The following is a 24,348-nucleotide window of genomic DNA, read 5'->3' on the forward strand; positions in this document are numbered from 1 at the left end:
GTAGGTACAATATTTTTTTAAGGAGAAAAACGTGCACACATTTACACTAACAAGCACATACATGTATCATTAAATCACTCCCACACAGTCTGCGCACACACAAAGCAGAAACATATACACACCCACACTCTCTCTTTCATAAACACCGTCCACGGCTGAGCCAAAACAGGAAGACGGGACACTACATAACAGCCGAGGTCACAGGGGCAGCCCCATCTGCGACAACTTTACAGCCCTACAGCTTCCTGCCACACCGCACGGAAGACGCTGGGCCTTCGCCTTGAGTTAAAAGAGCAGAAAGGTCACGGCTGCATCGCTGAGCAAAACGGTGGCAGTGCAGGCCATTTGCGAGACGCCACGTCCAACTGTTTTCATCAGGCGGCGGCAGCAGGAAGTGAGACGTGCTAGGGAGCGGGAAGAGGCAGCGGCTTTATGTTTTTTGTTGTGTCTCTTAAAAGACACATTTAGAGTGAAAACTGACCAAAAACTATATATATGTACAGTAGACAGAGGGGAGAAACGTGCCCTCCTTCAACACACTTGGCAATTTTTTTTCCTGGATGAGGCGAGGAGCTACAACCCATATGTCACACAATAAAAAGCCCCATGAAGCGTGCCGCTTGAGTGCATTTGACAGAAAAGAGGAGAGCGAGCAAAAGAGAAAGCAAAAAAACAATCTGATTGGAGAGCGGGGGGCTTTTTGCGGCTGAGTGGGTCAGCAGCTGAGGAGGACAGCAGCGACACGGAGCGGGCCGAGAGCAGGGTGGTCCCGATAGGCTCTGGCGGGGGTGGGGGGGCTGCTCTCAGCTGGCCCCGTGCATTGTTGCCGTGGCAGCACATGCATGGGGGGCGGACAAGTGTCCACCCCTAACTGCCCTCCTGCCCTGTCCCCGTGGCCAGATCCCTTAGGTCTGTCCTGTTCTGCTTTACTCTGCTCCCTGGCTACAATACCATGACTATTGGCCTCTCTGTCATATGATGGACTTGCTGATTGGCTGACTGATCTGAGTTGTCATGGAAACTAAAGATGACCCTGGATGACCGTGCAACAGCAGCTTGAACATATGTTACAGTGCAAGGTTTAAGGAAAGAACTGGTTTAGTGATGGCTGTTGGTCTAATTGGTTAAACCATCATTTGAATCAGCTAAATCATAAACAGTAACAGTGTCATGGAAACTCACCGCAAAAAAAAAATTCCGTATTGACGATACCCCCCCACCTCCCCTTTTTATAAAAGACAAATTAAAACACTTATATTTAGGCTACATGTAATGGTCTTGCATTTTTATGTCCATGGCACAAATGTAATTTATTCTGGTGTATTTTGGGAAAAGAATGCCAGTATCAACTTTGTCATTTGTCACATTCATAGAGTTGCATATATATTCCAATTAAATGTTAGCTATTGATTCATTGGTGTTGTGCATCCTGAGCTCTGGACAGTTTTGGAGGCCAAATTGGTCTCTTAACCAAATTCAGATGAGTACATTGCTGTGTAATCTTGTATACAAAAAGTTTTTACTTCATTCACTAATATAGTGTATTTATCACAGGGCATACAATTTATTAAAAAAATAACAATGAAATTTATTTATACAGGTCATACACAACAGGAGGCTCATAAACATCAGCATTAAAATAGGAACTGACCTACAAACGACCTGAGAGGGAGGACGCCGCGCCACTGGACCCAAAACCCACCGGAGAGGAACGGAACCCTTGAGGAAAGGGAAAAGAGAGGGAGGAACAGAGAGAAAGAGTGGGGGGGGATAGATGAGCAGATATTGTACAGCTGTCAGCAGACGTCTCGGAGGGACAGTCTCCACAGGTGGATGACGGCACAGTGTGTGGAAGACACACACACACACACACACACGCATGCATGCGGCATCACCTGCCTGCGAAGAGGCTCCCTCTAATCTTAATGGAAATACACACAGCCTGCCCCTTGGCTGCTGGCGGAATGGATGGCACATTAATAGAAAGTGTTTGCAGAAAAAACAAGGCAGGAGAGTCACTTGAAATGGGCCCTAATTCATTTGTTATTGAGGTGAGTGTGTGCGAGCGAGACCGCTGGGTCAAGCAGAGCAGACCCTTCTATGGAGTCACTGCAGAGAGATGACTGCACACACACACATAACACACTCGGTTTCTATCTCAAACACACACACTATGTGTCTTTTCCGGGCCCTCGCTCACGTACTCATATTCAAAATTCGGTCTTCTGATTACCCCATCGCCCTCACACACTTGTCCTTAAACGTGAAATCAGATGACCCAAGTGCCTCATGCTTTAATCCACACGCCCATACCCAAATCAGCTAAGGGAGCTGATAAAACAGCACAATAAATATGAACGCGTGTACTCATTTCTACTCTACATTCAACTCTTCTCAAAGAATACAGAGAACAGACCTCCTGCTCTTGTAAATAACACACACACACACACACACACACACACAGCTTCCATTTATTACTATTTAAAAAGGTCACCATTTCCCCTGGCTAAGCACCCCATGCTATTGATAATTTTATGCATAAACAAATGGCAAATTTGTGCCACATAAATATGTATTAGCAATTAATAATGTCCTCCATCTGAGGCAATTCCAGGTGCATGCAAAATGGCCGGCACGGCGCCGAGCTGGTGCCTTTGTGTGGCTGCCGTTCGCCGACTCCGGAGAACAATGGGCGCACAATGGGCACTTCTGGTGGGCACCACGAGAGGGGCACCTCGAGAGCGCACAATTGCGGGGCCAGCGGCGTTGAGCGCTGAATGTGACCACCATCACCTGGGCATCGGCGCAACAACGCAGGCCGGGCCCCCAACATGTCGTTAAATGACAGACAGAAAGGGCAAAAAAGCAGGTGCTAATAAGGGGGGCGGGGTGGGGGTGGGGGGCACTGCTGGGGGCCACCACATGCCAACCAGCACCCGTGTGGTTGAATGTGTGTGAATGCTGCGATTGTGTGTATGTTTTATAAATGCATGTGCAGCAATGTGCATTAGAGCAGCGTATGTGCACCTTTGGAACATATACAGTGGTATTTGTGTGTAAGTGTGTGTGTGTGTCTGTGTGAATTCAGCTGGTGTAATGTCAGTATGTGAGTTTGAACATGTGGAACAACAATGTGTGTGTGGACAACCCGAAAAAGCCCACCTGCCCAAGCAGTGGCTACTCACCTGGGTGCTGTCACCTCAGTTTTCACCTGAGCTCTCCACCAATGCAGCTACTGACAATACACACACACACGCAGCGCAACACCTATGGCAATGTCATATCACTGTAACATTTATATTATGTATATGCTTCACAACCATCCATACATTTTTGTTCATAAATGTAAACAATAAAAATGTCCTTTTCCACATTGGAACCCTGTAGGGAATCAGTGTCACCAGTAGCATGATACACACACACACACACACACACACAGGACAGTGTCTGGCCCTTCTGTCTCACTTAGCTGTTAATAAGGATGAGATAAAAGTGGTCAACCTCACATTATAAACCAGAGAGATCAGGTCAGAGAGGGGATGTTGTATAAGTATATCCCTGAAAAACGCACACACACACACACACACACACACACACACACACACACACACACACACACACACAGGGATAACAGAGGGCTTTATTCGGTTGGCAGGGTGGGGGGTGGATTAACGGCATTTCCCTAATCAGAGCTCTCATAATTTCCCAACAATAATCATAATAGAGAAACAACACATCTGCCTATTCATTTCAGTCCTAATACAATAATAGCATTGAAACATCTGCTAATCACGCCGCATGCAATCAAGACGAGGGGGACTGGAGAGGGGGGGGGGGGGAGCGTGTGTTGGGTGGTTGGGGGGGGGGGGGGGGGGGGGCTGTGATTCAGAGCTACATCTGTTTCTGACTGCGCCTGCCTGCCCCGTGTACGAAACAATCACTCCCCCGTTTGGAATGACCCCGGAGAACTTGGAAAAAAGAGGGCAGGCGCTCTGATAGGGGTCACCTCTTCCACATCTGCAAATTACCACCGCTACCAACAACACACCCACCACTCTGGTAAGAGGTGGGGGGAGGAAGAGAGAGAGAGAGAGAAAGAAAATGAGATAGAGAGAGAGAGACGGAGGACCATTTCCTGTCTGCGTCCCGAGGGCCCCGAGGGCCCCACACAGTAGTGACACTGCAACCCTCCCCACTGAAAGAGACCATTGTTCACTATGGTGGTCCTGGTGCGAGGCGTCTAGGGCTCTAATCACAGAAAGAGATGGGGGGGTGGGCAGTGGATGATCGGGGGGGACAGACAGCGGTAAATATTTATCTGCTGGGGATGTAAACGAGGCCGTGCCCGTGTAATTTAGTGACATGGCTGTTCCTTCCACCATAATGATACTGTTTAGTCTCGGAGGTCCAGGACGGACAAGAGGGACAAGTGGTGATGGGGGGCCAGGGATGGCAGTGGTTTCCTCCTTACTTTAGTGGTGTGCATAAGAGATGTCATTATGGCAAAAAAAATGTATCACAATACATTTCTATATTGAACAATTTGATTGTTCAATCAGCGTTTATCACAATTTTTTTTTCTGACATTGCCAGACTGAATTCAAAGACACCAGAGATACTAAACCATTTATTAACATGACTATCGCTGCCCTCAGCCATTTTGCTCTTAGCTAGTTGTACATAGTGAACCTCGTCTCGTGGTGTCCCGTGTCTCCAGTTAAAAGAAACATAAACACACTCACACAAAAGTTGTAAAGTTCTCCCATTTTCATCATGATCATCATGATTTTTAACCCCCTTCGAATGAGATCATATATTGCCCAGCCCAAGATGTCAGCATCACACGCATATACAAATTGTCAGACTGCTATTTCACCACTAATTTATAAAAAAGTGTAATTAGTAAATAGTTTAGAGTCAATATCAGTCGATATGCATATTGCTATTACTATGCACGTTTTCTAAATATATGCATTTTATGGTATTTTATATAATGGGCCAATCACTGTATTCAAAAGTGTTCTCTTTGTTAGGAGCAGTAATATGCAAACACGTGGTAGAGTTACACTAACATTAATGGTTTAACTTTTCACTTTCACGAAAGCCATGGTGTCCTGTAGCCCCCCTCACACAGGCCTGTGGTCTTCTCCCGTTATTCCTGTTTATACAGTAGCCCGCTCTGACCCACACGCTCCTGCCATGTAAAAGAGGGCCATTGTTTCAGAGCAGATGTTATCTGACGCGCACGTACATGCATGAATGCAAACACACACAGTTCATGGGCTCAAACAACCCATGCCATACAATACCAAACCACAACCCTAACCTAACCTTACAAAGCCAGACCGAACCCTAACCAAACCACAGCCATTACGCTCAATCCATACGCTATGTGTATAAAAAGCCCTTGTGTAGTTGTTGTTTTTCAAGGGGTTGGGTAAGTCAGCATATGGTACTAGGGTACCAGGATGAACACGTCACTGGTGATGATGATGCTATTTATGGTTTCTATTTGAATAAACAAACTCAACTGATAGCAGTTGAGGCTTTTTTGACATTTCTCAGAGACAACATCATCTAATTCGTCATTTTCCCCTTTTATTAGCACTTAACAGCTGTTAGAACTGTCCAACTGAGCCAGATTCAGTTCTGATGCAACAAAATAACCCAGAAATACTTCAGTGCTTCAGTAGATGCAAAAGAATACCCCATTCCATTAAAAAACAGAACACAAAACACAGACGGCCACACAGACATGTCACAGACTTTTTCTCCTCCCACCTTACACCCCGCGTTGTTCCTTCCCCTCCTCTCAATCCACTCTGCAAATTCCCCAGCCACCTCACCCCTCTCCGCTCTCCCTCTTCCTTTAATTAACAAGTGTATCATCGCTGAGCGCGTGCTAAGAGCCTTTTTTCTGGGCCAACGCTGTCCACGGCCCCCGTAATTAAATCCCGGCCACCGCTCCGCCAGCATCTCCCCGGCCTCCCCTCGCCCGGCGTGGGCCTCCTGGAGTCCGGGCTGGTTCAAGTGGAGGAGGCTGAGATGAGACCTGGCGGTTGGTGAGGTCTATCGAGCGACGTGGTGATGCTGAGCTAATACTAATTAGGAGAGAGGAACAATCAGCAAACAAGAGGAGCTGCAACCATGATTCTGACTGCCATGCAGGGTGTTTGCAGTGTGTTTATGTGTGGATTTGTCATGATGCAGTCACTTATACAAAATACCACTAAATATTCTCATATATTGTTCAAGTAATTAAACGTGTAAAACAGTGTTATGTCATACTGAATTGTTGGTGATGAAAGCTGGTTCAAGACAGGCAAACCAAAGTGACACTGTGTGGTTCATGTTACATGATTAGTTTGCAAATCTATTAAAAACCACAAGAGCTTTAATGGTACATAATGGAACATTTTTTGGTTTATTATTTAAAGGGACGTTTTTAGGCCCAATTCGGTCTGCCTCATACCTGAAGCTGATACCACATGTGACATTTGTGAATATGTGGATATTGTGGCAAATTAGTTCGCAACATGATGTTCTGACATTGCAAACAAGGAGAAAATTCTGTGTGTGTGTGTGTGTGTGTGTGTGTTGACTGACAGACGTGGCCTGCCCTTTAAATGTGAGCGCATGATACAAAGCAACTGAACCCCACTGGTGCATTGTGCGGACCCAAAAAACCACACACAGTGGCCACTATTAAAAGGAATCATAGAGAACAGCCACCCCCCCCCCCCCCCCCCAAACCTGTTGGCCACCGCTCTGCTCAGTCTGTCCATTAACCCCCCGAGCATGACTGGGGGGCTGGCGGGCGGGAGCGGTAAGCGGCGCGGCGTTTAACGCACACCCGCCGCCTGACAGGCGGGAGTGAAACACGCAGCGGCGCGCCCCCTTGATGTCTGTATTCATCTGCACTGTCACAGCCTGGGCCACGCCGAATATTTCACTTCCTCTGTCAGCCGGGCTAAATTACAGCTTCCCTCTTTCGCTTAGTCGCTCTCTCTCTCTCTCCCTCCACACGCTGGCTTTTATTATCTTTTAACACCGACTCCTGACTTTACACACATTCCCACATTCCGCTACACTCTTTAATGTTTCTTAAATGTTTCTTTACACTCTTAATGTTTCTTTCTCCTCCACATTTCGGAAGACTACAGCCATTTTATCCAAGGTACATAAGTTATAAGAGTAATAAACACCCCATTCAGACGGAGTTTGCAGTTGTGTCAGAAGCTGTCGGACATGGGATGGGGATGTGGGTAGCATGAGATGGGAAGATCAAAAACTCGTGAAGGGGGAAAAAGTGCCTGGTAGGCAGCTTTCAAACCTCGACAGAGAAGTAATGGCGCACATTGTCTGTTAAGGTAAAGTGCCAGATGTTACTGCAAATAAAATCAAATAATTGAAAAATTCACTTTCGTAGCATTTAAGAAAGAGAAACTCCAACTCACAGCCCCTCCTGCAAATTAGTGAACTTGAGTTACATCTAAATGGGGCTCAGCATAAGACCTCCATCAGAACATTCTGGAATGGAACCGACCCAATGCCCAGGTATTGTTGGGAGAGGACAACGGCCTGATTCCTCCTGCCATGATTTAATGATGACGCCTGAGCTGACCTCTCTTCTGTGATTTCACAAAGCCCACAAGGCCACCGTAAATAAAGGCCATCGATTCTTCTCAGCCAAATGATTCACAAAAAAAAGAAGCCACCTGCTAGCTTTCTCAAGATGCATTTTTGGTGTTTCCTGGCAAAATGAGATGAGTGAAGCGCAGATCCCATGTTGCATGCACGGCTAAACTTTTCAAATGACTGTCTGTTGAGTTCTGACCTCAATTGGCATTGGTCAACCACATCAGCAGCAACAGGCTGGAACTATTTTATGCATAACAGTAATAAGAGCAGGTTATGCCCTGAAGAAGTGGTAAAATTGTAAAATGTTAGGCGTGACAGATTACTTGTTGAGAGTATTGTTATTCCTGCTAATCAATATTGGTCACAAATCAAGTTTACATTCCAGCTCTTCGATGTTGGCTACAATCTGGTATTACTGCTAAGCAGCATCATGCCATCAGCAGAATGTAGTTGTCATTTGTCACGTTTGGAGACACTTTGGAGGAATGCCTTCGGAGGAAATCAGAGAACCCGGAGGAAAACACAGGGAGAGCATTCGAACCGCGGCACGATGCTAATCTCAGCGCCACCGTGTGGTCCAAAGCTATAGCTAACATTGCTAAAATGTAATACACAAATTATTTATATTTTATCCTCAAAGTGCAACCCACTTCAAGTATCACTGATGCTAATGTAATGTCCTCATATTGCAAAAGCCTAATCGTGTTTCTAATTCAATAGGCATTATATACTGCCCTTCATCAATGGCCACCTTCATTATTTCTATAGAGTTTATTGTGCCTTGTGCAATAATGAGAAAGTTCCCGTGAGTTTGCAGACAATGTGCAATACAGAACCATGTCTTACCCACGCTGTTGCTGTGGCAAAGGAGGTATTTGTGCAAGACAATGGCACTTCAAAAATAGTCCTGTCGAACAGACACAGGGTGATGGTAACCTTTGTGTCTTTTTCTACATGCATTTCGTTCTGTAAAAAAAAAAAAACCCTGCCGCCTACTACGTCTCAGACCTTCTATAGAGAAGACTGCGCCCAAGATTCAAGAGACAGACAGCGAGGAGGAAAGTGGTCAATATCTCTGCTTGTTCAAGTTTTTCCCCTTCCTTTGTGTGTAAAACCGAGACCTTTGTGGACACTGTTCCTATTTTAAACAGGGAAGTGACCTCTATCGATTCATGTTGCTGCCACTGTGGTCGAGGCATTTGTCTCAAAAGAACTGGGTCTGCAAAACTGAAGAAGCCTATTGGGTCTTGCATTTGTACAAATTGAGTTTCCGTTCTTTCGTTCTCCTTTTCTTCTCTCTGACCATGTCTCCTGGTCCTCATTGTTTTTTTAAAGGTTCAATCTTTAAAGGTCCAGGCTGTATTCAAGTTTCCTTGGTGATTATGAAGTTGAACTGAGTAAATGAACATATATAAAAGTTAAATGAACGAATGCACCTTGAACGACTCTGACCATATAGGATTTGTCCCATACTGCACTGTTGCTCTTCTCTCCCATTTACTTGCATTAGTATAAGTATGTCATTTATAGGCCTGCATCCTTTATCCTTCATGCTAAAGATGGACTTTATCCATTTATCCACATTTCATGGTGTGGCGATGATTTCTGTTCGCAGAGTCACTCCGCTGCTCATGCATTAGGACACACAACTACCCCCCACCCACCCACCCAACACACACACACACACACACACACACACACACACACGCATGGCATAGTTTTAATTCCATCTCAGTGTGGTAACAAACACTCGTTAAAGCAGATTAATTCCACAAGAGGATTATGCTCCATATTAGATAATGAAAAGGGGGTTGGGGGGTTGGGTAGACGGAGGAAGAGAACAGAGGGATGCATGGCAGAAATAGATGGCTAATCCAGGTGTAACACATGTAGAGGCGGCCACCGGTGATCCGGCGGTAGCTGCCGTCGCTAACCCCTTTCTCCTTGCTAGTCTGTGTGTGTACATGTTGTATGTGTGTGTGTCAGTGTTGGGGATGCAGGGATTACTGTGGCAACAGCTTCCTCTGCGAGCTGCTTTTGTGCGTCTCCTATCATTAGAATTGGATGATAACTACTGACTGACCCATTAACTACAGAACGATCGTACCCTAATTTTTTTTTTTTTTTTAAGTGTGTTTCTGTGTGCAGATGTGTACATGCTTGACGGGTGCAAAGCTGTGACACTCAGCTACCACGGCGATGCAAGTGTTATAGCGTTTCTGGCACATCTGGGCTATTTTCTACTGTAACCGTCTCGCAACGGCGTGAAAGCGATCGGTTAGGAGCCTCTGCAGTGTCACACTTCCTGCAGGGCACTGAGAAGAATGGGTAAAAAGAAGACAACTACATTGCTGGAGAGCAGTGCTCTTGTGACAATTTCACTCACAAACAAGAAGAATCAAATCAATCGGCAACATCGGTATTAGTGAGGTTTTAATTATGCTGGGGCCGGCTTCACCTGAACAGGGGCCACTTGGAAGCGTGGCGCGTTGACAGGCACCCAGAGGGCCCGGAGGCCTGCACCACTTGACCCGAAGGGGTCCTCGCCTTTATCATCTCATCACCGACTGCCCCGCAGGAACCAAGTACTCGTGCAGAAGTAATCAAATAAAAAGCGCCGCCTCATAACCTTCTACCAAACTACCCACCCCCGCCGCCCCAGTCCATCTTGAGTGTGTGAAGTCGCTATCCAAGCAGAAGTAATCAGAACTACTCTGGAAAGCTGAGGGTCAGTACACTGATCTCAGAGCAGGGGAGCGTGTTTTAGTCTAATCACTCACCGCGGTTCCCACACTTACTGAGACGTGTTAAAACTGAACCATTTCTTAAAGAAAAGTACAGATTGGGACTGTGCACAGTTCGGCAAACCAGCCGCAGAATTTCAAATCAGCTGAATATAAATCAAGAGTCGTTTCTCTGCGCTTAATGGTTTTCTCTGTGTTCTTACTTTTTTCCTGTATTTGTAGTGCTGAGACAGATTATATGCACAAAATATGTACAATACATTAAATATTATATCTACATTTGTGCCATTTGTCCAGTACAATCAGTAGTTACGGGGACAGTCCCCCCTGGAGACACTCAGGGTTAAGTGTCTTGCTCAGGGACACGCTGGCACTAGGTGGGGTTTGAACCTGTGCCTCTGTGCCTTCTGGTTCACAGGCGAGTGTCTTGCCGAGTAGGAGATATATTTGTTTTATGGAAAAATTAATAAGAAGCTGTCTCAAGGGGGTTTGCATCTGCACAACCCGCTATGACCAATGTGCTGTCAATCAGCACGAAGCTCCGCCCTGCGACGCTTCGACAGACGCGAAACAATCCACTGTATTCCGAAATTGAACAACAGGTTCGGCCGCCCAGCCCCCCGCCGGAAAAGCATCAGACGGAGGCACAAAAAGTCCGACACCCTGATGGTATGACAACACCGGAGACAGGCCGCACGCTGCGAAAACTGGAACGCTAACTAATTGTTATCATTACACGTGTTTGAAAGGAGTTTTCAAACAAGCAATCAAAGTCGGTCTCTATAATTAGCACAAACCGCCCGTCTCTGTTGCTGAGTCGCGGAAAACGGCGGATAAATCAGATCCTTTCCCCCGCGGAACACTCACTCTGCGCCACCGACAGGCTGACTGGAAACAAACTGACACAAACCATTTGAAGCAGAAAGGAGGAGGAAGACAAGGGAAGGAGGGGGGGGGGGGACTGAACAGAAAAAAACACAACAACCTGTCAGGAGCAAAATGCCTCTAATTTTTCTGTCATCTGCCAGTAGTTTAACAAGAGGGAGGGAGGGAGGGAAGGAGGGACGAGAGCTCTGCCCCCACAGCACAGCTTTCAGCCACTTGCGGTGGGAGAGAGAGAGAGAGAGAGAGAGGGGGGGGGGGGGGGGGGGGGGGGGCGCTGTTAGTCTGGAACATGGACTCCTTCTTGTGTCATTCATCGGTGTCCCGTCCACAAATGATCGCGGAGAGGGACGATTCGCGTTGCGCGCGCTCGGATCAGCCATAACAATAAAACCACTGGCCTGTGAGGTCAGTGACGCTGACTGTGCTGACCGTGGTGTGCACCGTGTGCTGTGCTGCTGTGTCTCAAAATGACAATCACTTCACTTTAGACCTGTCCTGGGGCTAGGATGGGCCGACAACTGGGATCACTTATGTGACAATGATAAAGTGATTTTTGATTTAAGCGGGAAACAGTTTACGGGTTTTTTTTACGGAACGCCTTCTTAAAACTGTCACATTTGTACTGTATGGCTTTGTTTAAACTTAAGTTACACTTAAAAGCAAGGATTTGTTCTAAAACGTCCTTAGTATTAGATTGATAAAAAAATGATTTAAGCAATCCTATAAACAATCCATTTCATGTTAATGAAGGAATATTGCCAGATGGGGTGTGGGGTGTTGTGGGATTGCAAAATAATATGACAGTTGTGTTTGAATATTCCAGTTTCTTAATATTGACAGCAATAAAAATCTTAATAAAAATACAAATTTCTCTAATAAGAGTCAAGCAGTGGTGGTATGGAGGTAATGTCATACAGTACAGCACATGTAAAGTGTCCCTCACTACACAATTTCAATTGTAGAAAACATACAGCTCTGCATACTAATGCACACTAAACTTCCAGAATTATACAAATCTACTTTTAACATCCTGCCAAAATTCACAGGCCTTTGTGGCCTCGATGTTTCTGAACTGGTTCAGTGGCATGATGGGTACGCTACACCATAGTTGGCAGGTGGCTACAATGTTGGTCCTATTCTACGTTGGTGTTCACAACTTACAATCAAGACTCGCATTTGTTTCCAACGCTCGACTTCCCGTCAACGCTAACATACGTACCACTTATAAATAACGTAACAGGATATCCAATCTCCTGTACACAACTTTTGGTGCGGCCTGGGTGGTAGCTGTGTGTCCTGCGTTTGTGTGGCACACAGACAGTGTGTTTATATTATGGGGGGGCGGCATGGTAATGCTAATGTGGTGTAATGGTAGGTGGTGTTTATGTAGAGAGAGGCCGGCTCGGTGCGGCGCGGCACATTAAACCGATGCCGCTGTCAGCTCGCGTTATGTCGGCCCCGCCAGGCGGCACAGGCAATTGGCCCAGACAGCCCGAGTGGGAAGTAAATGAAATATTTAACTCGGCACCGTTTACAAAAGGCACAACGCCTCCTTTGTTTGGCTAACTAGCAGTTTGAGGCCTGAAACACTTACACCGGTGTGACAAAGCGAGCCGCAAATGGGGGAGGGAGCGATGGTGGCGCGTGTGACGTGTGTGTGTGTGTGTGTGGGGAGAATGCCTCATGCCTGTCCCCTTCCATCAGTGCGGATGTGTCTGTTGGCCTCCTCAGCCATGAAGCCACCGGGCAGCACCCCGCAGCAGTCTCCCCGATCGGCCTGGTCCTCAGATCCGACATGGATCCACACACTGGGGTTGGGCCATCTGCTGTACTGCGGTCTGGAGCACCCGTCTGATAGACAGAGCAATGCCTCTCTTGTCTGTCTGTTCTTAATGCAACTTTAGTGAAGTGAAGTGATAGTCACATGTGATACACAGCAGCACAGCACACGTGGCACACAGTGAAATTTGTCCTCTGCATTTAACCCGTCACCCTGAGTGAGCAGTGGGCAGCCATGACAGGCGCCCGGGGAGCAGTGTGTGGGGACGGTGCTTTGCTCAGTGGCACCTCAGTGGCACCTTGGCGGATCGGGATTCGAACTGGCAACCTTCCTTAACCGCTAGGCCACCACTGCCAGTTTTATGCATTTTTTATGCCACCTTCTGTACCACCACTTGCAACTTGTATTGCTAAGGCCAAAGGATCATGGAATTTGAAAAGTGTCTCCAGAGAAATGGACAGGCAGAGGCTTTAGACAAACAAACTACTACTAAGTCAGAGGTATGGAGTCGGAATTGTAACTCAGGAGATGAAAAGAGAGGCTTCCAAAACCATGATGACTTAAAAAAAATCTCACAGTTAGATGGGAGGAAGTAGATCTTTTCTGGTGCAGAGTGTTCAAAATGCATAAAGGCAGTAAAATAAATGAAAAGACAAGTAGCCAGTGATTTCGCTGGTCCATTTCTCATTGCTCCTTTCTCATTGCTGATACAAGCCCAAATTCACATGAACCATATCTGAACACCCCCCAACCCTCCCCTACATCTGACCGCTTAGAAGAGAGCTAGGGACCCATTATGCCTGCTAATAATGATGATTTGAGCAGACGCCTCACAGTCTTGCAGTTTCTACACAGGAGTGAAATGATGGCCTAGGGTCAGTTACCATGGGTGACCCAGGAAAGGGACTTGGAAAGCTCCTCCAGGAACAGCACTTTAGGGAGTAAAGTAAGCGGCATTAGTGAGACCCCAGAGGGGTGGTGGGGCCAGCAACGTCTGGTTCAGCACATCGTAAAAGTTCAGCGCCTAATATAGAGCAGAATCGCCTGCCGGTAATATAGGACCTGCAGATTACAGCAAATCAGCAGCACGAGAGGAATGGAGAAAATGTCCCTTTATCCAGAAATGGAGGAATTTAAGCTCTCTATTCTGCTACATAGAGGTCATGAAGACGACAGACAAGGAAAGACAGAGACAGATCAATCAGAGACAGATCAATTTAGATGACAATTTATAAAGCTATCACTGTCTGTGCAGGGGTGCAGGTTATTTAGGTGGTTTTGTCTGTCTTGGCTGATTCGGGTTATAAACCCGTTGGGACAGTGCAAGTCTACACCATTACATTCGAATTCCTACGCTACAATTTGTATTCGTTTCAACAGATTAATGACGAATGACACATATATTGCATTAATATTAGCAACCACTGAAATAAAACTGGTTTAAATCAGTAGTGCCCAATGTGGTCAGTCATAAACACAAAAAAAAAACCTAGTTAACATGATCACCTGATAATGAAGCTCCACCCCGTGGTGCTTCCTCATTTAACACTGAATAATGATGCCCTACTTTTTCAGTTTTTTTTTAACACCTATTTGCAGTTAATAATTTGTATATATTGTTGTGAATATGTTCTAGGTAAATAATTTAGCAATCCTTTATTAGTACTTGTAAGTGGTGTAAGTTGTGTATGGAGTGCTCTGAGTAGTGTATAAAATATTCCAAGCTGGTTAATCAGTACCACATTATGTGTCCAGGTCAATATTGCATCCTGTTTCAGCATGAGCAAGGTATAATGCAGCCAGTGCATGATATTCAGTATTGCGGGATGCACGGATGTTCCAGAGTTAACCCGCCCCAGCCTCGTCCCTTTAACCTTCACAGGCCATCTCAGGGATAGCAGTCAAGCTTAATCAATGGAATGGAAGTGACATTTGAAACTAAATCAAATTACATGGAAATGAAGGCAAACTAGAGGTCTACACTAAGTGCCACTCACATTAACACCCAGGTCAGAGCCACGGCAGTCAAGGATCCGTCCCTCGGCCAAGCGCATGAGCATTAGCATGGCATCCTCTGCAGGTACTCAGTCACGCAGATATCATGCACTCATACACACATGCACATTCCTTTCTTTTATAAAGCCTCTTGTCTTAAAGGTTATGTGTGGTATTCTCCTGTCAAGGATCAGCTGACGTGCAGGGGAAAAGGATGCATTTACAGAAAACGGGATTTACTCAATGATAAAACAGGCCACATGGACACTCCAGTCATTCAGTCCCTCCAGGAATTCACAGAGTTGTGATCGCAAATATTAATGCAACTTTTTTTGCAGTTTTGACCTATTGTAGCAGAGTAAGAGCTTAAATTCCTCCATTTTCTCAGGGACTATTTATACTGTGCACCAATGTCACTCTCGCACTTCCCCTTAAACTATTTTGTACCGCATGCGACGTTGTGGTGGAACAAAACACACATGGAAGGTTGCAGACATGGGTGGCCAGCTGAGGTAAATGACCCTGATGGAGTATTACTTATTTCAGCAGTTTCCCAACAGCCTTCACCGCAACTTTTGTCACAACTTTTCGCTAAATTTGCCGCAAATTCAGGCATTTTAGATGGCAACAATCACAAAAGTTTATTGCAAAATCCTGGAGGGACTGATTAGTACTCAAGACACAGTAAAAATACCATGACCAGACGCAATGAGGATACATTTATACTTAACATGACAGTTGCACACAATGAGCACCCCAAAAAGTCAGGATTTGACATCTCTGTAGATCTCGCATTATGTCTCACTGACTCCATGTTACGCATTAGCTCAATGTTTCAGCTTCAATTCATAATGTTCACAATGAAGTATTGCTCTCAATCAAGCAAAAATATATACACATAAGTTAAGGGTTAAACACATTCTGTAAGGTATCTTATAGACTCACACACTCTTGTCCAGAGCAACATATATCATTTGTATTCATAACTGTATAACTAAACTTAATTCAACACCTGCTGTTCAACAGAGACTAAATAAGCTAATTTATCACATGATCTATTAAAGTGCAGAGCAACTTACATTTAAAACAAGCAAAATGTACAGTCAAGAGTACACACGTTAATAGGGAGAAGTGATGTTTTTTTGGGCATAGTTAGTCTGGTAGAAACTCTTTGAAGAATTCAGTTTTTAATCATCCTTATGTTTATCACCCTTCTGGTAGGTTGGAAGACTGGCAGTAGTCTTATAGTATCAGGGCCTTCAGGTAAAATCAGAAGCGTGTCTGTATCATATAGAACCCTGCTACTGGGAAACTGTCCGAGAGTATTGCGTCATACAGGCAGTTCATACATACATACAGTTCAAACTCTTCAAAGGAAATTACAGCCGCCCTCTGTTAAAAGGTTAACAGAGTTAAAGAGGTTCCCACTAGAGAGAGGACAAATCCCAATCCGATCCCACATGAAATACAACCATCACCACCCCATGTCCACATGACCCAAAAACATACTTTTCACATCCCTGCACACTTCAAACATGTATTACTGGTTCACTGACCCACGCCTCATATTAAGCACTTTACTCAATAACTCATATCTGCAATGTTGAGAATAACAATGCTGTGTTTAGAAAATCATAAAAAGGACAGGTATTTTGTATATATGTTTGTGTGGGATGAACATTTCTGTGACGGACAGGAATTAAAAAGGCTGCCATGGTGCAAGTCTAAGGTAGAAGCAGAAGGCAAATTTCCAAAGGGACTACCAAAACCCTTAGTGAGCAGTGGGCAGCCATGAAAGGTGCCCAGGGAGCAGTGTGTGGGGACAGTACCTTGCTCAGTGGCACCCAAGTGGCACCTTGGCGGTTCGGGATTTGAACCTGCTTCCTTTCCTGATAGGCCACCAGTTGTTACAAAAACACTTTATTCAATTAATTTCACTGCAACTTTTTAAAAATGGTATATGAAGAAACGCACACTACCAGTCAAGACAGTACACCCAGTCTCTGGTGGTTATGGATACTAAGATGTCGACATTTTGAAGAATCAAATGCAAGAAACATATTTGGTATTTTTGTATCAGGAGAAAGTGGAGCATGTCCGATGATTCAGTATTTCCAGAGTCGCCTCTTTTTACCTTCATGGCTGCTTTGTTCACTATTGTCATCATCAAAAGCCGCTTCATGAGATAATCATTAACATGAGTGAATGATAAGAAAGTGTTCTTTCAGGATGCTTGGAGAGTTCCCCCGTTGTTAAACTTCTTTATTGATCTCAATAAGTGTCAAGTCTCTCTCTACTCCCAACCAACCAAATGACCTAAAATCTAACATGACATAGATTATCAGACACAGAGAGAGGCAGTAGTGACAAATGTCTGGATATCGCCAGCCATTTACCTGTTTTTTTTTTTTATCCTCTGCTCACGTGTACATGTAGAACATATGAGGTATGGGCCAGTATGAAGATGTGACCAGTGGAGGCTCATTAAGCTTCTCGGAATCAGCACCAGTGTCAGTGCAATCCCTACCAACCGGTGCTGAGCCACAGCACCTGCCTCAGCACACATTTCAGAACACACACCCACACACATACAGATGGACACAAACACACTGGCACTCGCATACATATACTAAATACGTCAGGTATAAAAATACACGTGGGCACCAAACCACGGAGGTGCTGTGACCGACTCTCAACGCTTGTGCTATACAGATATAGACATCACATGACCCCGAGAGACCATGGCATCTGTGTTCTTTCAAACAACAGCATGGGTGACCTGAGAATCTTCTCTAAAAACAGAAATGTCTTACATAAAAAGGCAGATGCTGTGCTTTATTTCATTTCAGCATCACACCAACATAACAAAGAAACACACAAAAAAAAAAAAAACATCACAGAACACTTGGACACCAGGACACTTGTTCCATGATGTTCTGATCATGTTATTCAGAACCTGGTAGCAAAACAGATTTTTTTTTCTTCTGATTCAAAAACAATCACATTTACAAGCAGAGGAATGATGCAATGTTCTCTGAGAACACGGTGGAACACCAGGAACAGGCTGATCATACTTCTGAAGGTCCAGTGCATACAAAGCATAAAAAACAGAAGGGATGATAATAAAAATAAACTACAAAGAGAAATGAAACTACAGTGGTGCAAAGAAGTGTTTGCTCCTCTCTGATCTCTTACTTTTTTCATGCTAGTCACACTTAAATGTTTTCATGAAATAATATTAAATCATGGTCAAAGTAAAGACAGAATGTGGTTCAGTGAAGGATTTTATTATTATTATTAGCAACAACTGCAATCAAGCATTTGTGATAACTTGCAATGAGTCTCCAAAGTCTTCATTCTGTTTTTCTTCAGCCAATCAGAGGTGGACTTGCTGTTATGTTTTGGAACATTGTCCTGCTGCAGAATGTAAGATTATTTCAGCTTGAGGTCATGAACAGATGGCTGGACATTCTCCTTCAGGATCTTTTGGTAGACAGCAGAATTCATGGTTGCATGTATCAAAGCAATTCTTTCAGGTGCTGAGTAAGCAGAACAGCCCCAGACCATCACACTATCACCACCATATTTTACTGTTCTTACATTTACACCAGACGTAATGGGACACACACCTTCCAAAAAGTTCAACTTTTGTCTCGTCAGTCCAGAGTCTTGAGACGAGCCTTAATAGTTTTTGTCTTGGCCTTGCAGGCCATTTTTGCCCAGTCTCTTTCCTTCACTTAAAAAACACATTTAGTGATTACTTGTGTTGTCTTTTAATATTTAATATTAAGATTTAAATATTTAATATTTCTGGATGATCTGAACCATTTAAATTGGACTAACATGGAAAAAGTAAGATATCAGAGAGGGGGCAAACAATTCTTTTTACGCCACTGTATATGTTACATCATGTACTGTACAACCGTGTAAACACAAATTATATTGAACACTTCACCTTATTTATTTTATTTTACTGGCCACAAGCTAATATGACCAGCATTTTATGTGATCACCGAAAGAATAACATCTAACAGGTTGGTTAAAATGCGGTAGTTCATATATATTTGAGGTATAAAAATCAATGGTGTAGATCAATAAAACCTTGGGAATCAGAACCATAGACAGTTCCTCTAAACTATTCAGTAATTAGAATTCATTACTGCAATAACTACATAGACTAGAACCTTTTAAATAGCATAGCAAAAATACAATTAAATTAAGAATTCTTAAGATCAACTGTATGTTGCTTCCACAGCAGAACAAATCACGTACCAAACTTCATCAAGTCTCATAAGAGGTCTTGAGTCTCTTACGGGCATTCGAAGGCATACATCACAGGCGCACTTTGATGCTGAGGTCCCGTCCAGCCACGCCCTTAAGACAGAACCAAGACAGGCAGCTCAGTAACAAGAAGAAAGCAACAGGGTGCAGGGGTGGAGGGAGGGGCAGAGGAACAATAGAATAACAGACAGAGAGGGAGAGGCAGACAAAGTAAGTGCATTCATTAAAACCCATCAGATTGTCTTCCTGTCCTATCAACCGGCATCAAAACCATCTACAATCTAGAGAGGAACTACAAAGTGGGTCCCGGGGCCTACAGAAGTGAGGTTTTGATCAGACTAATTAAAAGCCATTTTGTTTTAAACAAACAGACACAACTCTAATTGGCTCTTTTCCATAAGAAAGGGAAGATGTTGAAAGTGAAAGAACGCACAGGGAAGATCAGAGGGACACTCTCAGGCAGAGGCGCTTGCATACACACACACACACACACACACACAAAACCGTGGTCTGATGAAGCCTGAACGCCACAAACATGGAGAAGCACACAGCCATGCACACACACACACACACACACACACCACGTGTACACACACTGACAAATCACAAAAAAAAAAAAATGGAACATATGGCGCGGACATCCAGAGTTTAAGTATGTCACACGGTGCATAATGATCCACTAATGTGTTCCATACATCTGATTCCGCTCCGTTCTGCGAAAAAAAAAAAAAAAAAAAAACGAAGCTCATGAACACTGAGCTGAAAAAAAGGTATCAGGGGGTTTCGCACTTCCACTAAATCGCTGAACAAAGGCCTTTGATTCTGTACCAAAAAAAAAAAAAAACAAACACAGTGAAAAACTATCTGCAAGCACTTGAACAATGCCACCGATGCAAACGTCGGACGCGCTCTTCAAACACAACTAGACAAGAAACCCTATGGGCTCTCACATCCACCTTAGGACAATTTAGGTTTTTAACCTGTTATTAGTGCTTGATATTGTGGTATATTTTGGGGGAATTAAGATAGGACGGTCCTTTATTAGCTCCACAAGTGGAAATTTTATAGGTAAACTAAGGAGCCATGTGTCCATCTCCAAACATTTACATTTACATTTACAGCATTTATCAGATGTCCTTATCCAGAGCGACTTACAATCAGTATTTACAGGGACAGTCCCCCCTGGAGCAACTCAGGGTTACGTGTCTTGCTCAGGGACACAATGGTAGTAAGTGGGATTTGATCCTGGGTGTTCTGGTTCATAGGTGAGTGTGTTACCCACTAGGCTATTACCACCCTGTAGTAACACGATTATTAAAAGTACAAAAAATCTGAGAAAAACGACCTGGATTAGCACGAAATGGCAGTACATGGTGTCAGAATTGAATTACTAAGTTACAAGGATAAAGAGAGAAAATTAAGAATGAAACTCACACAGAAGTGTGAGCAATATATTAGCACAACAAGCCCCAAAAATGAATGACAGCTGACAGCCCTCCCCTGCATCAGTTACCTCCTCTTCCATACGCAAACAGGCTGCGTTGGTTACGCAGTGGTGGCCTAGCGGTCAAGGAAGGCAACGCTGTACTTGAGAGACACCATCTACCGGGATCAAATTCCTTGTATGTGCTTGCACATACTTGGCCAATAAACACGATTCTGATTCTGATTCTGAATACCGATCTGCCACTGAGGTGCCACCGAGCAAAGCGCCGTCCCCACACACTCGCTAAGGCGAGTGTACGTCCACTTGAAAGATTAGCCGTGGACTTCTTATCAGTTGTTAGTAGCTGTAAACCTCAGGTTTTTGTGATACATATTTCCAACCACAACGTTTTTTGGATTGGTGATGCATATTTATATATGTGTGTGTGTGTGTGTGTTTTCACCCTCATAGACCACACAAGTGTATTCGTCTGGGTTAAGTCACACGGTGTTGAGAATAACAACAGGCTTTAAACAGAAACTGGAACAATAAAAAAGAACATCAAGAAAATCAAACATCACCAGCACAATAAGGATCAGAGAACACCTCAAGGAGGATCGCTTACATCCACATTGTTCCTCTTCCTCCATTGTCCAAATGCAAAACACTACAGACACAGTAATGAATGAATGCGCGCACAACACACACATGTTTTTGTGTAAATCTGTGACAATCTTTGATTTTAACAAAATGAGACAGATATTCCAGGGCCTACAGACAAAATGATCTGGCTTACATGCAGGTCTTTGTTGAACAGAGACACTAGACGTTATTGCCCACTGTTTTTAAACTGGTGCTAAGAGAAGTGCTCGCGTTCGCTAATGAAAGGTCAGAGGTCGTCCTCACAATTTACATGGACAGGGTGGTAGTTACCTAGTGGGTAACACACTCACCTATGAACCAGAAGCCACATGTTCAAACCCCACTTACTACCATTGTGTCCCTGAGCAAAAATGAAAAAGTAGCAGGCGTGAGAGCAGTCCATCATCCCTTTGTGTTCTGAGTGACCAAAATGAATACACAAAAACTAAAAGGGTATTTTGTTTCTCGTATGTAAAATACAGATAAATGACAAAGGGTTCTTTCTATTTTATCTGTGTAAATCCTGAGTTCTTTAACCATAAAAAAAATAAAAAAATCACACTCTCACAAGGTTCATTGGAATAAGTGCATATTTCAATAAATTGCAGTGGTTTGTGTGCTACACATGGGTGAGTATTTGAGATTATAAACTTAGAACTGCAACAAATTTCTCTTTTCCTTTGAATTAGCCCAGTGCGATCCTGCCACTGGCGAAAATGGTTGTGTTTTCTTAAGTTTGTCACTTCCCAAAGCCTGAAGCATCTTATGCAAGTTAAGTTGAGTGCCGCTCATGAGAATTATGATTCACCTCATTTATCTACTCACCATAAGCCCACAACAGCCATGGCTAAGATCTGAGTGTTTATATAAAGCGACGGTAATCTCCTAGAATTCAAAATATTTAAATGGAGTGTTCCTTTATGACATTTAAAAGTTGGACACTGATGCCCCTACCTCACTGATTACACACTCACACTCTCAGCCAACATGCATAATCGGGTCAGCGCTTACCTACACGAGCCTTTCATCGTGTACTGTACGGTCTGTGTCTAGAATGGCTGCGGAATACAACCGTTTCTCTGCTAACAGGTGGAGAGAAAGAGATCACAAAAGAATATAATTTCATATGATTTAATAGTCCAATTTTACATGGGCACCTCAAATTTTCCGTCCCGTCTTTCGGAATATTACATTGAGCAAATTAATGAGGTAAACGTAATGATCTGCGATGATCAAAGGCAATTGGTTTTGAGCAAGTATAGCCACCAATTAGTAAAATAAGCCCGGGAAAGAGACTAAAATATGCAGTGCGGCGGCTGATGAAAAGACGAGGTCAGAGGGAATGTACTAATTTTCTAAATGAAACGATTCTGCGGTACGGGGCCAGACTGCACCGTGTGTGGTGGATGGGCGCGGTGTTAAAGCCCACCCCCACGCATCTCCAGCCCGAAATTCCCTACCGCAACACATAACCACCGCCAGTGTATTCCAAGACTACTCAAAAACTGCGTCACTTCACTTGTGAAACCTCCTGATAGATGCCATGCTGCGAACCTGTTCAGACAGTTTAAGGGCTGAATTAGTTTAATATCGCAAAAGAGTTCATTAGAAGGAGCATGTCTGTCAGAATACAGCAGCCAGCTATTAAAAAGCTGCAGCGTGTCGGTAGCATAGTGGTCTATGGGTTTGGCTTCTCACTTACACCACATACAACTGTATTGTATTTTCACTGCATCCTAAAACATGTTTCCTCAGCACTCGGTACAATAAAACTGCACTGATACTAATATATAAAAAGACTGATAACTGGTCTTACATACGTAGTGAACCAACAGCATTTGCATGCAACAGACTCGAGGCTTTGTACCAGATGTGCACTTTGCAGAGTGGCCAGGTGTTGTGCATGAACAGAAGGTGTGGTCTGCCAATCAGAAGCCTGGAAATGATGGAGGAGAAGGAGTTTTATGGGTTGGGTCACACCAAGCCCCGTTTGGCTCTTTTTTTCTTATCTATAAACTTTGACCACAGTGACTGAAGGAGACGTCACTTTAAGCACCCATGATGTCTGTTTTTGTGCAACGTTTCGTCTATGAAAATGGCACTACTACCCAGTGAGCATTAAAGATGAAGCGACCCTCTCACCATCCGTGATCATTCACATTTTCTTTTCTGACTTTTGAATCTACTGGTAGGATGGGCCCCGGTGGACAATGCCCTTTCTTATGAATTCACTATTCACAAGTGAATGCTAACCAGCCATTTAAAGGTCATGAAATTAAAAAGCCCAAAAATGTTCCACTTATTAATGTGAATCTTTAACGGAGCGTCTTTAACGGAGCGTCTCTCTTCGCCGCATTGACTGGCATGCCGCATGAGACCACGACATGTGGAGAGCCCTCATTTCTGAGAACTTCCGTCCTAAACAAGAGAGTGGCTTCCTCTTCCTGTGACACGTGAAGAGAGCGAAGAGAGGGAACTGATAAAGGGCCCTTTTCTCCCGCTCCGGAGGGAGAACCTCACTGGCCTTATTGTGTATTGTGGACCGTACATCATTCCAACGGGGCCTTAAAAAAAAAAAAAAAAAAAGACACACAGATGTTCTATCACCATCTGCAGCCACAATGGCTCCTAACAAGAGTCGTATTCATCGGGGAGGGCGCGCTGATGATTTCCACGAGTTCGATGACGGATACAGACTGCCATGGTCCCGCTACGGCCAAGTTCAAAAAGTGTGCGCCGCTCGATAAAAGGTTCCCAAAACTGGAGGCCGATGGGCCGACCGCGAAAGCACAAGAGTATCCAGCCGCTGGCAGAAAGAGGCCAGCCGTTTGTTGTAGCCATGTCCAGATGTACAGCTGGACCGCCATCTAGACCCAGACCCCCGGGACGGTGGCCCGAACCGATGGTGTAAATATCAGTGGCCAGAGAGAGAAACCATTTCAACGTGGCCCAAG

General features: G+C 44.4%; 1 protein-coding gene across 4 annotated transcripts in view; it reads right to left on the bottom strand.

Moving 5' to 3' along the window:
• Window positions 1-24,348, bottom strand: part of sox5 (SRY-box transcription factor 5) — a 168,777-nt gene that overhangs the window by 142,041 nt on the left and 2,388 nt on the right. Inside the window, exon 1 of one of the 4 annotated variants that reach the window (XM_028954942.1) lies at window positions 1,652-1,667. The exons of the other annotated variants lie outside the window; for them this stretch is intronic. The gene's annotated coding sequence lies outside the window, so the exon portion shown is untranslated. Of the gene's footprint in view, window positions 1-1,651; window positions 1,668-24,348 lie in introns of those variants that run through there. 4 annotated transcript variants of the gene reach the window in all.

This window comes from Denticeps clupeoides, chromosome 15 (assembly GCF_900700375.1).
Source record: "Denticeps clupeoides chromosome 15, fDenClu1.1, whole genome shotgun sequence".
In the NCBI taxonomy this organism is placed as follows: Eukaryota; Metazoa; Chordata; class Actinopteri; order Clupeiformes; family Denticipitidae; genus Denticeps; species Denticeps clupeoides.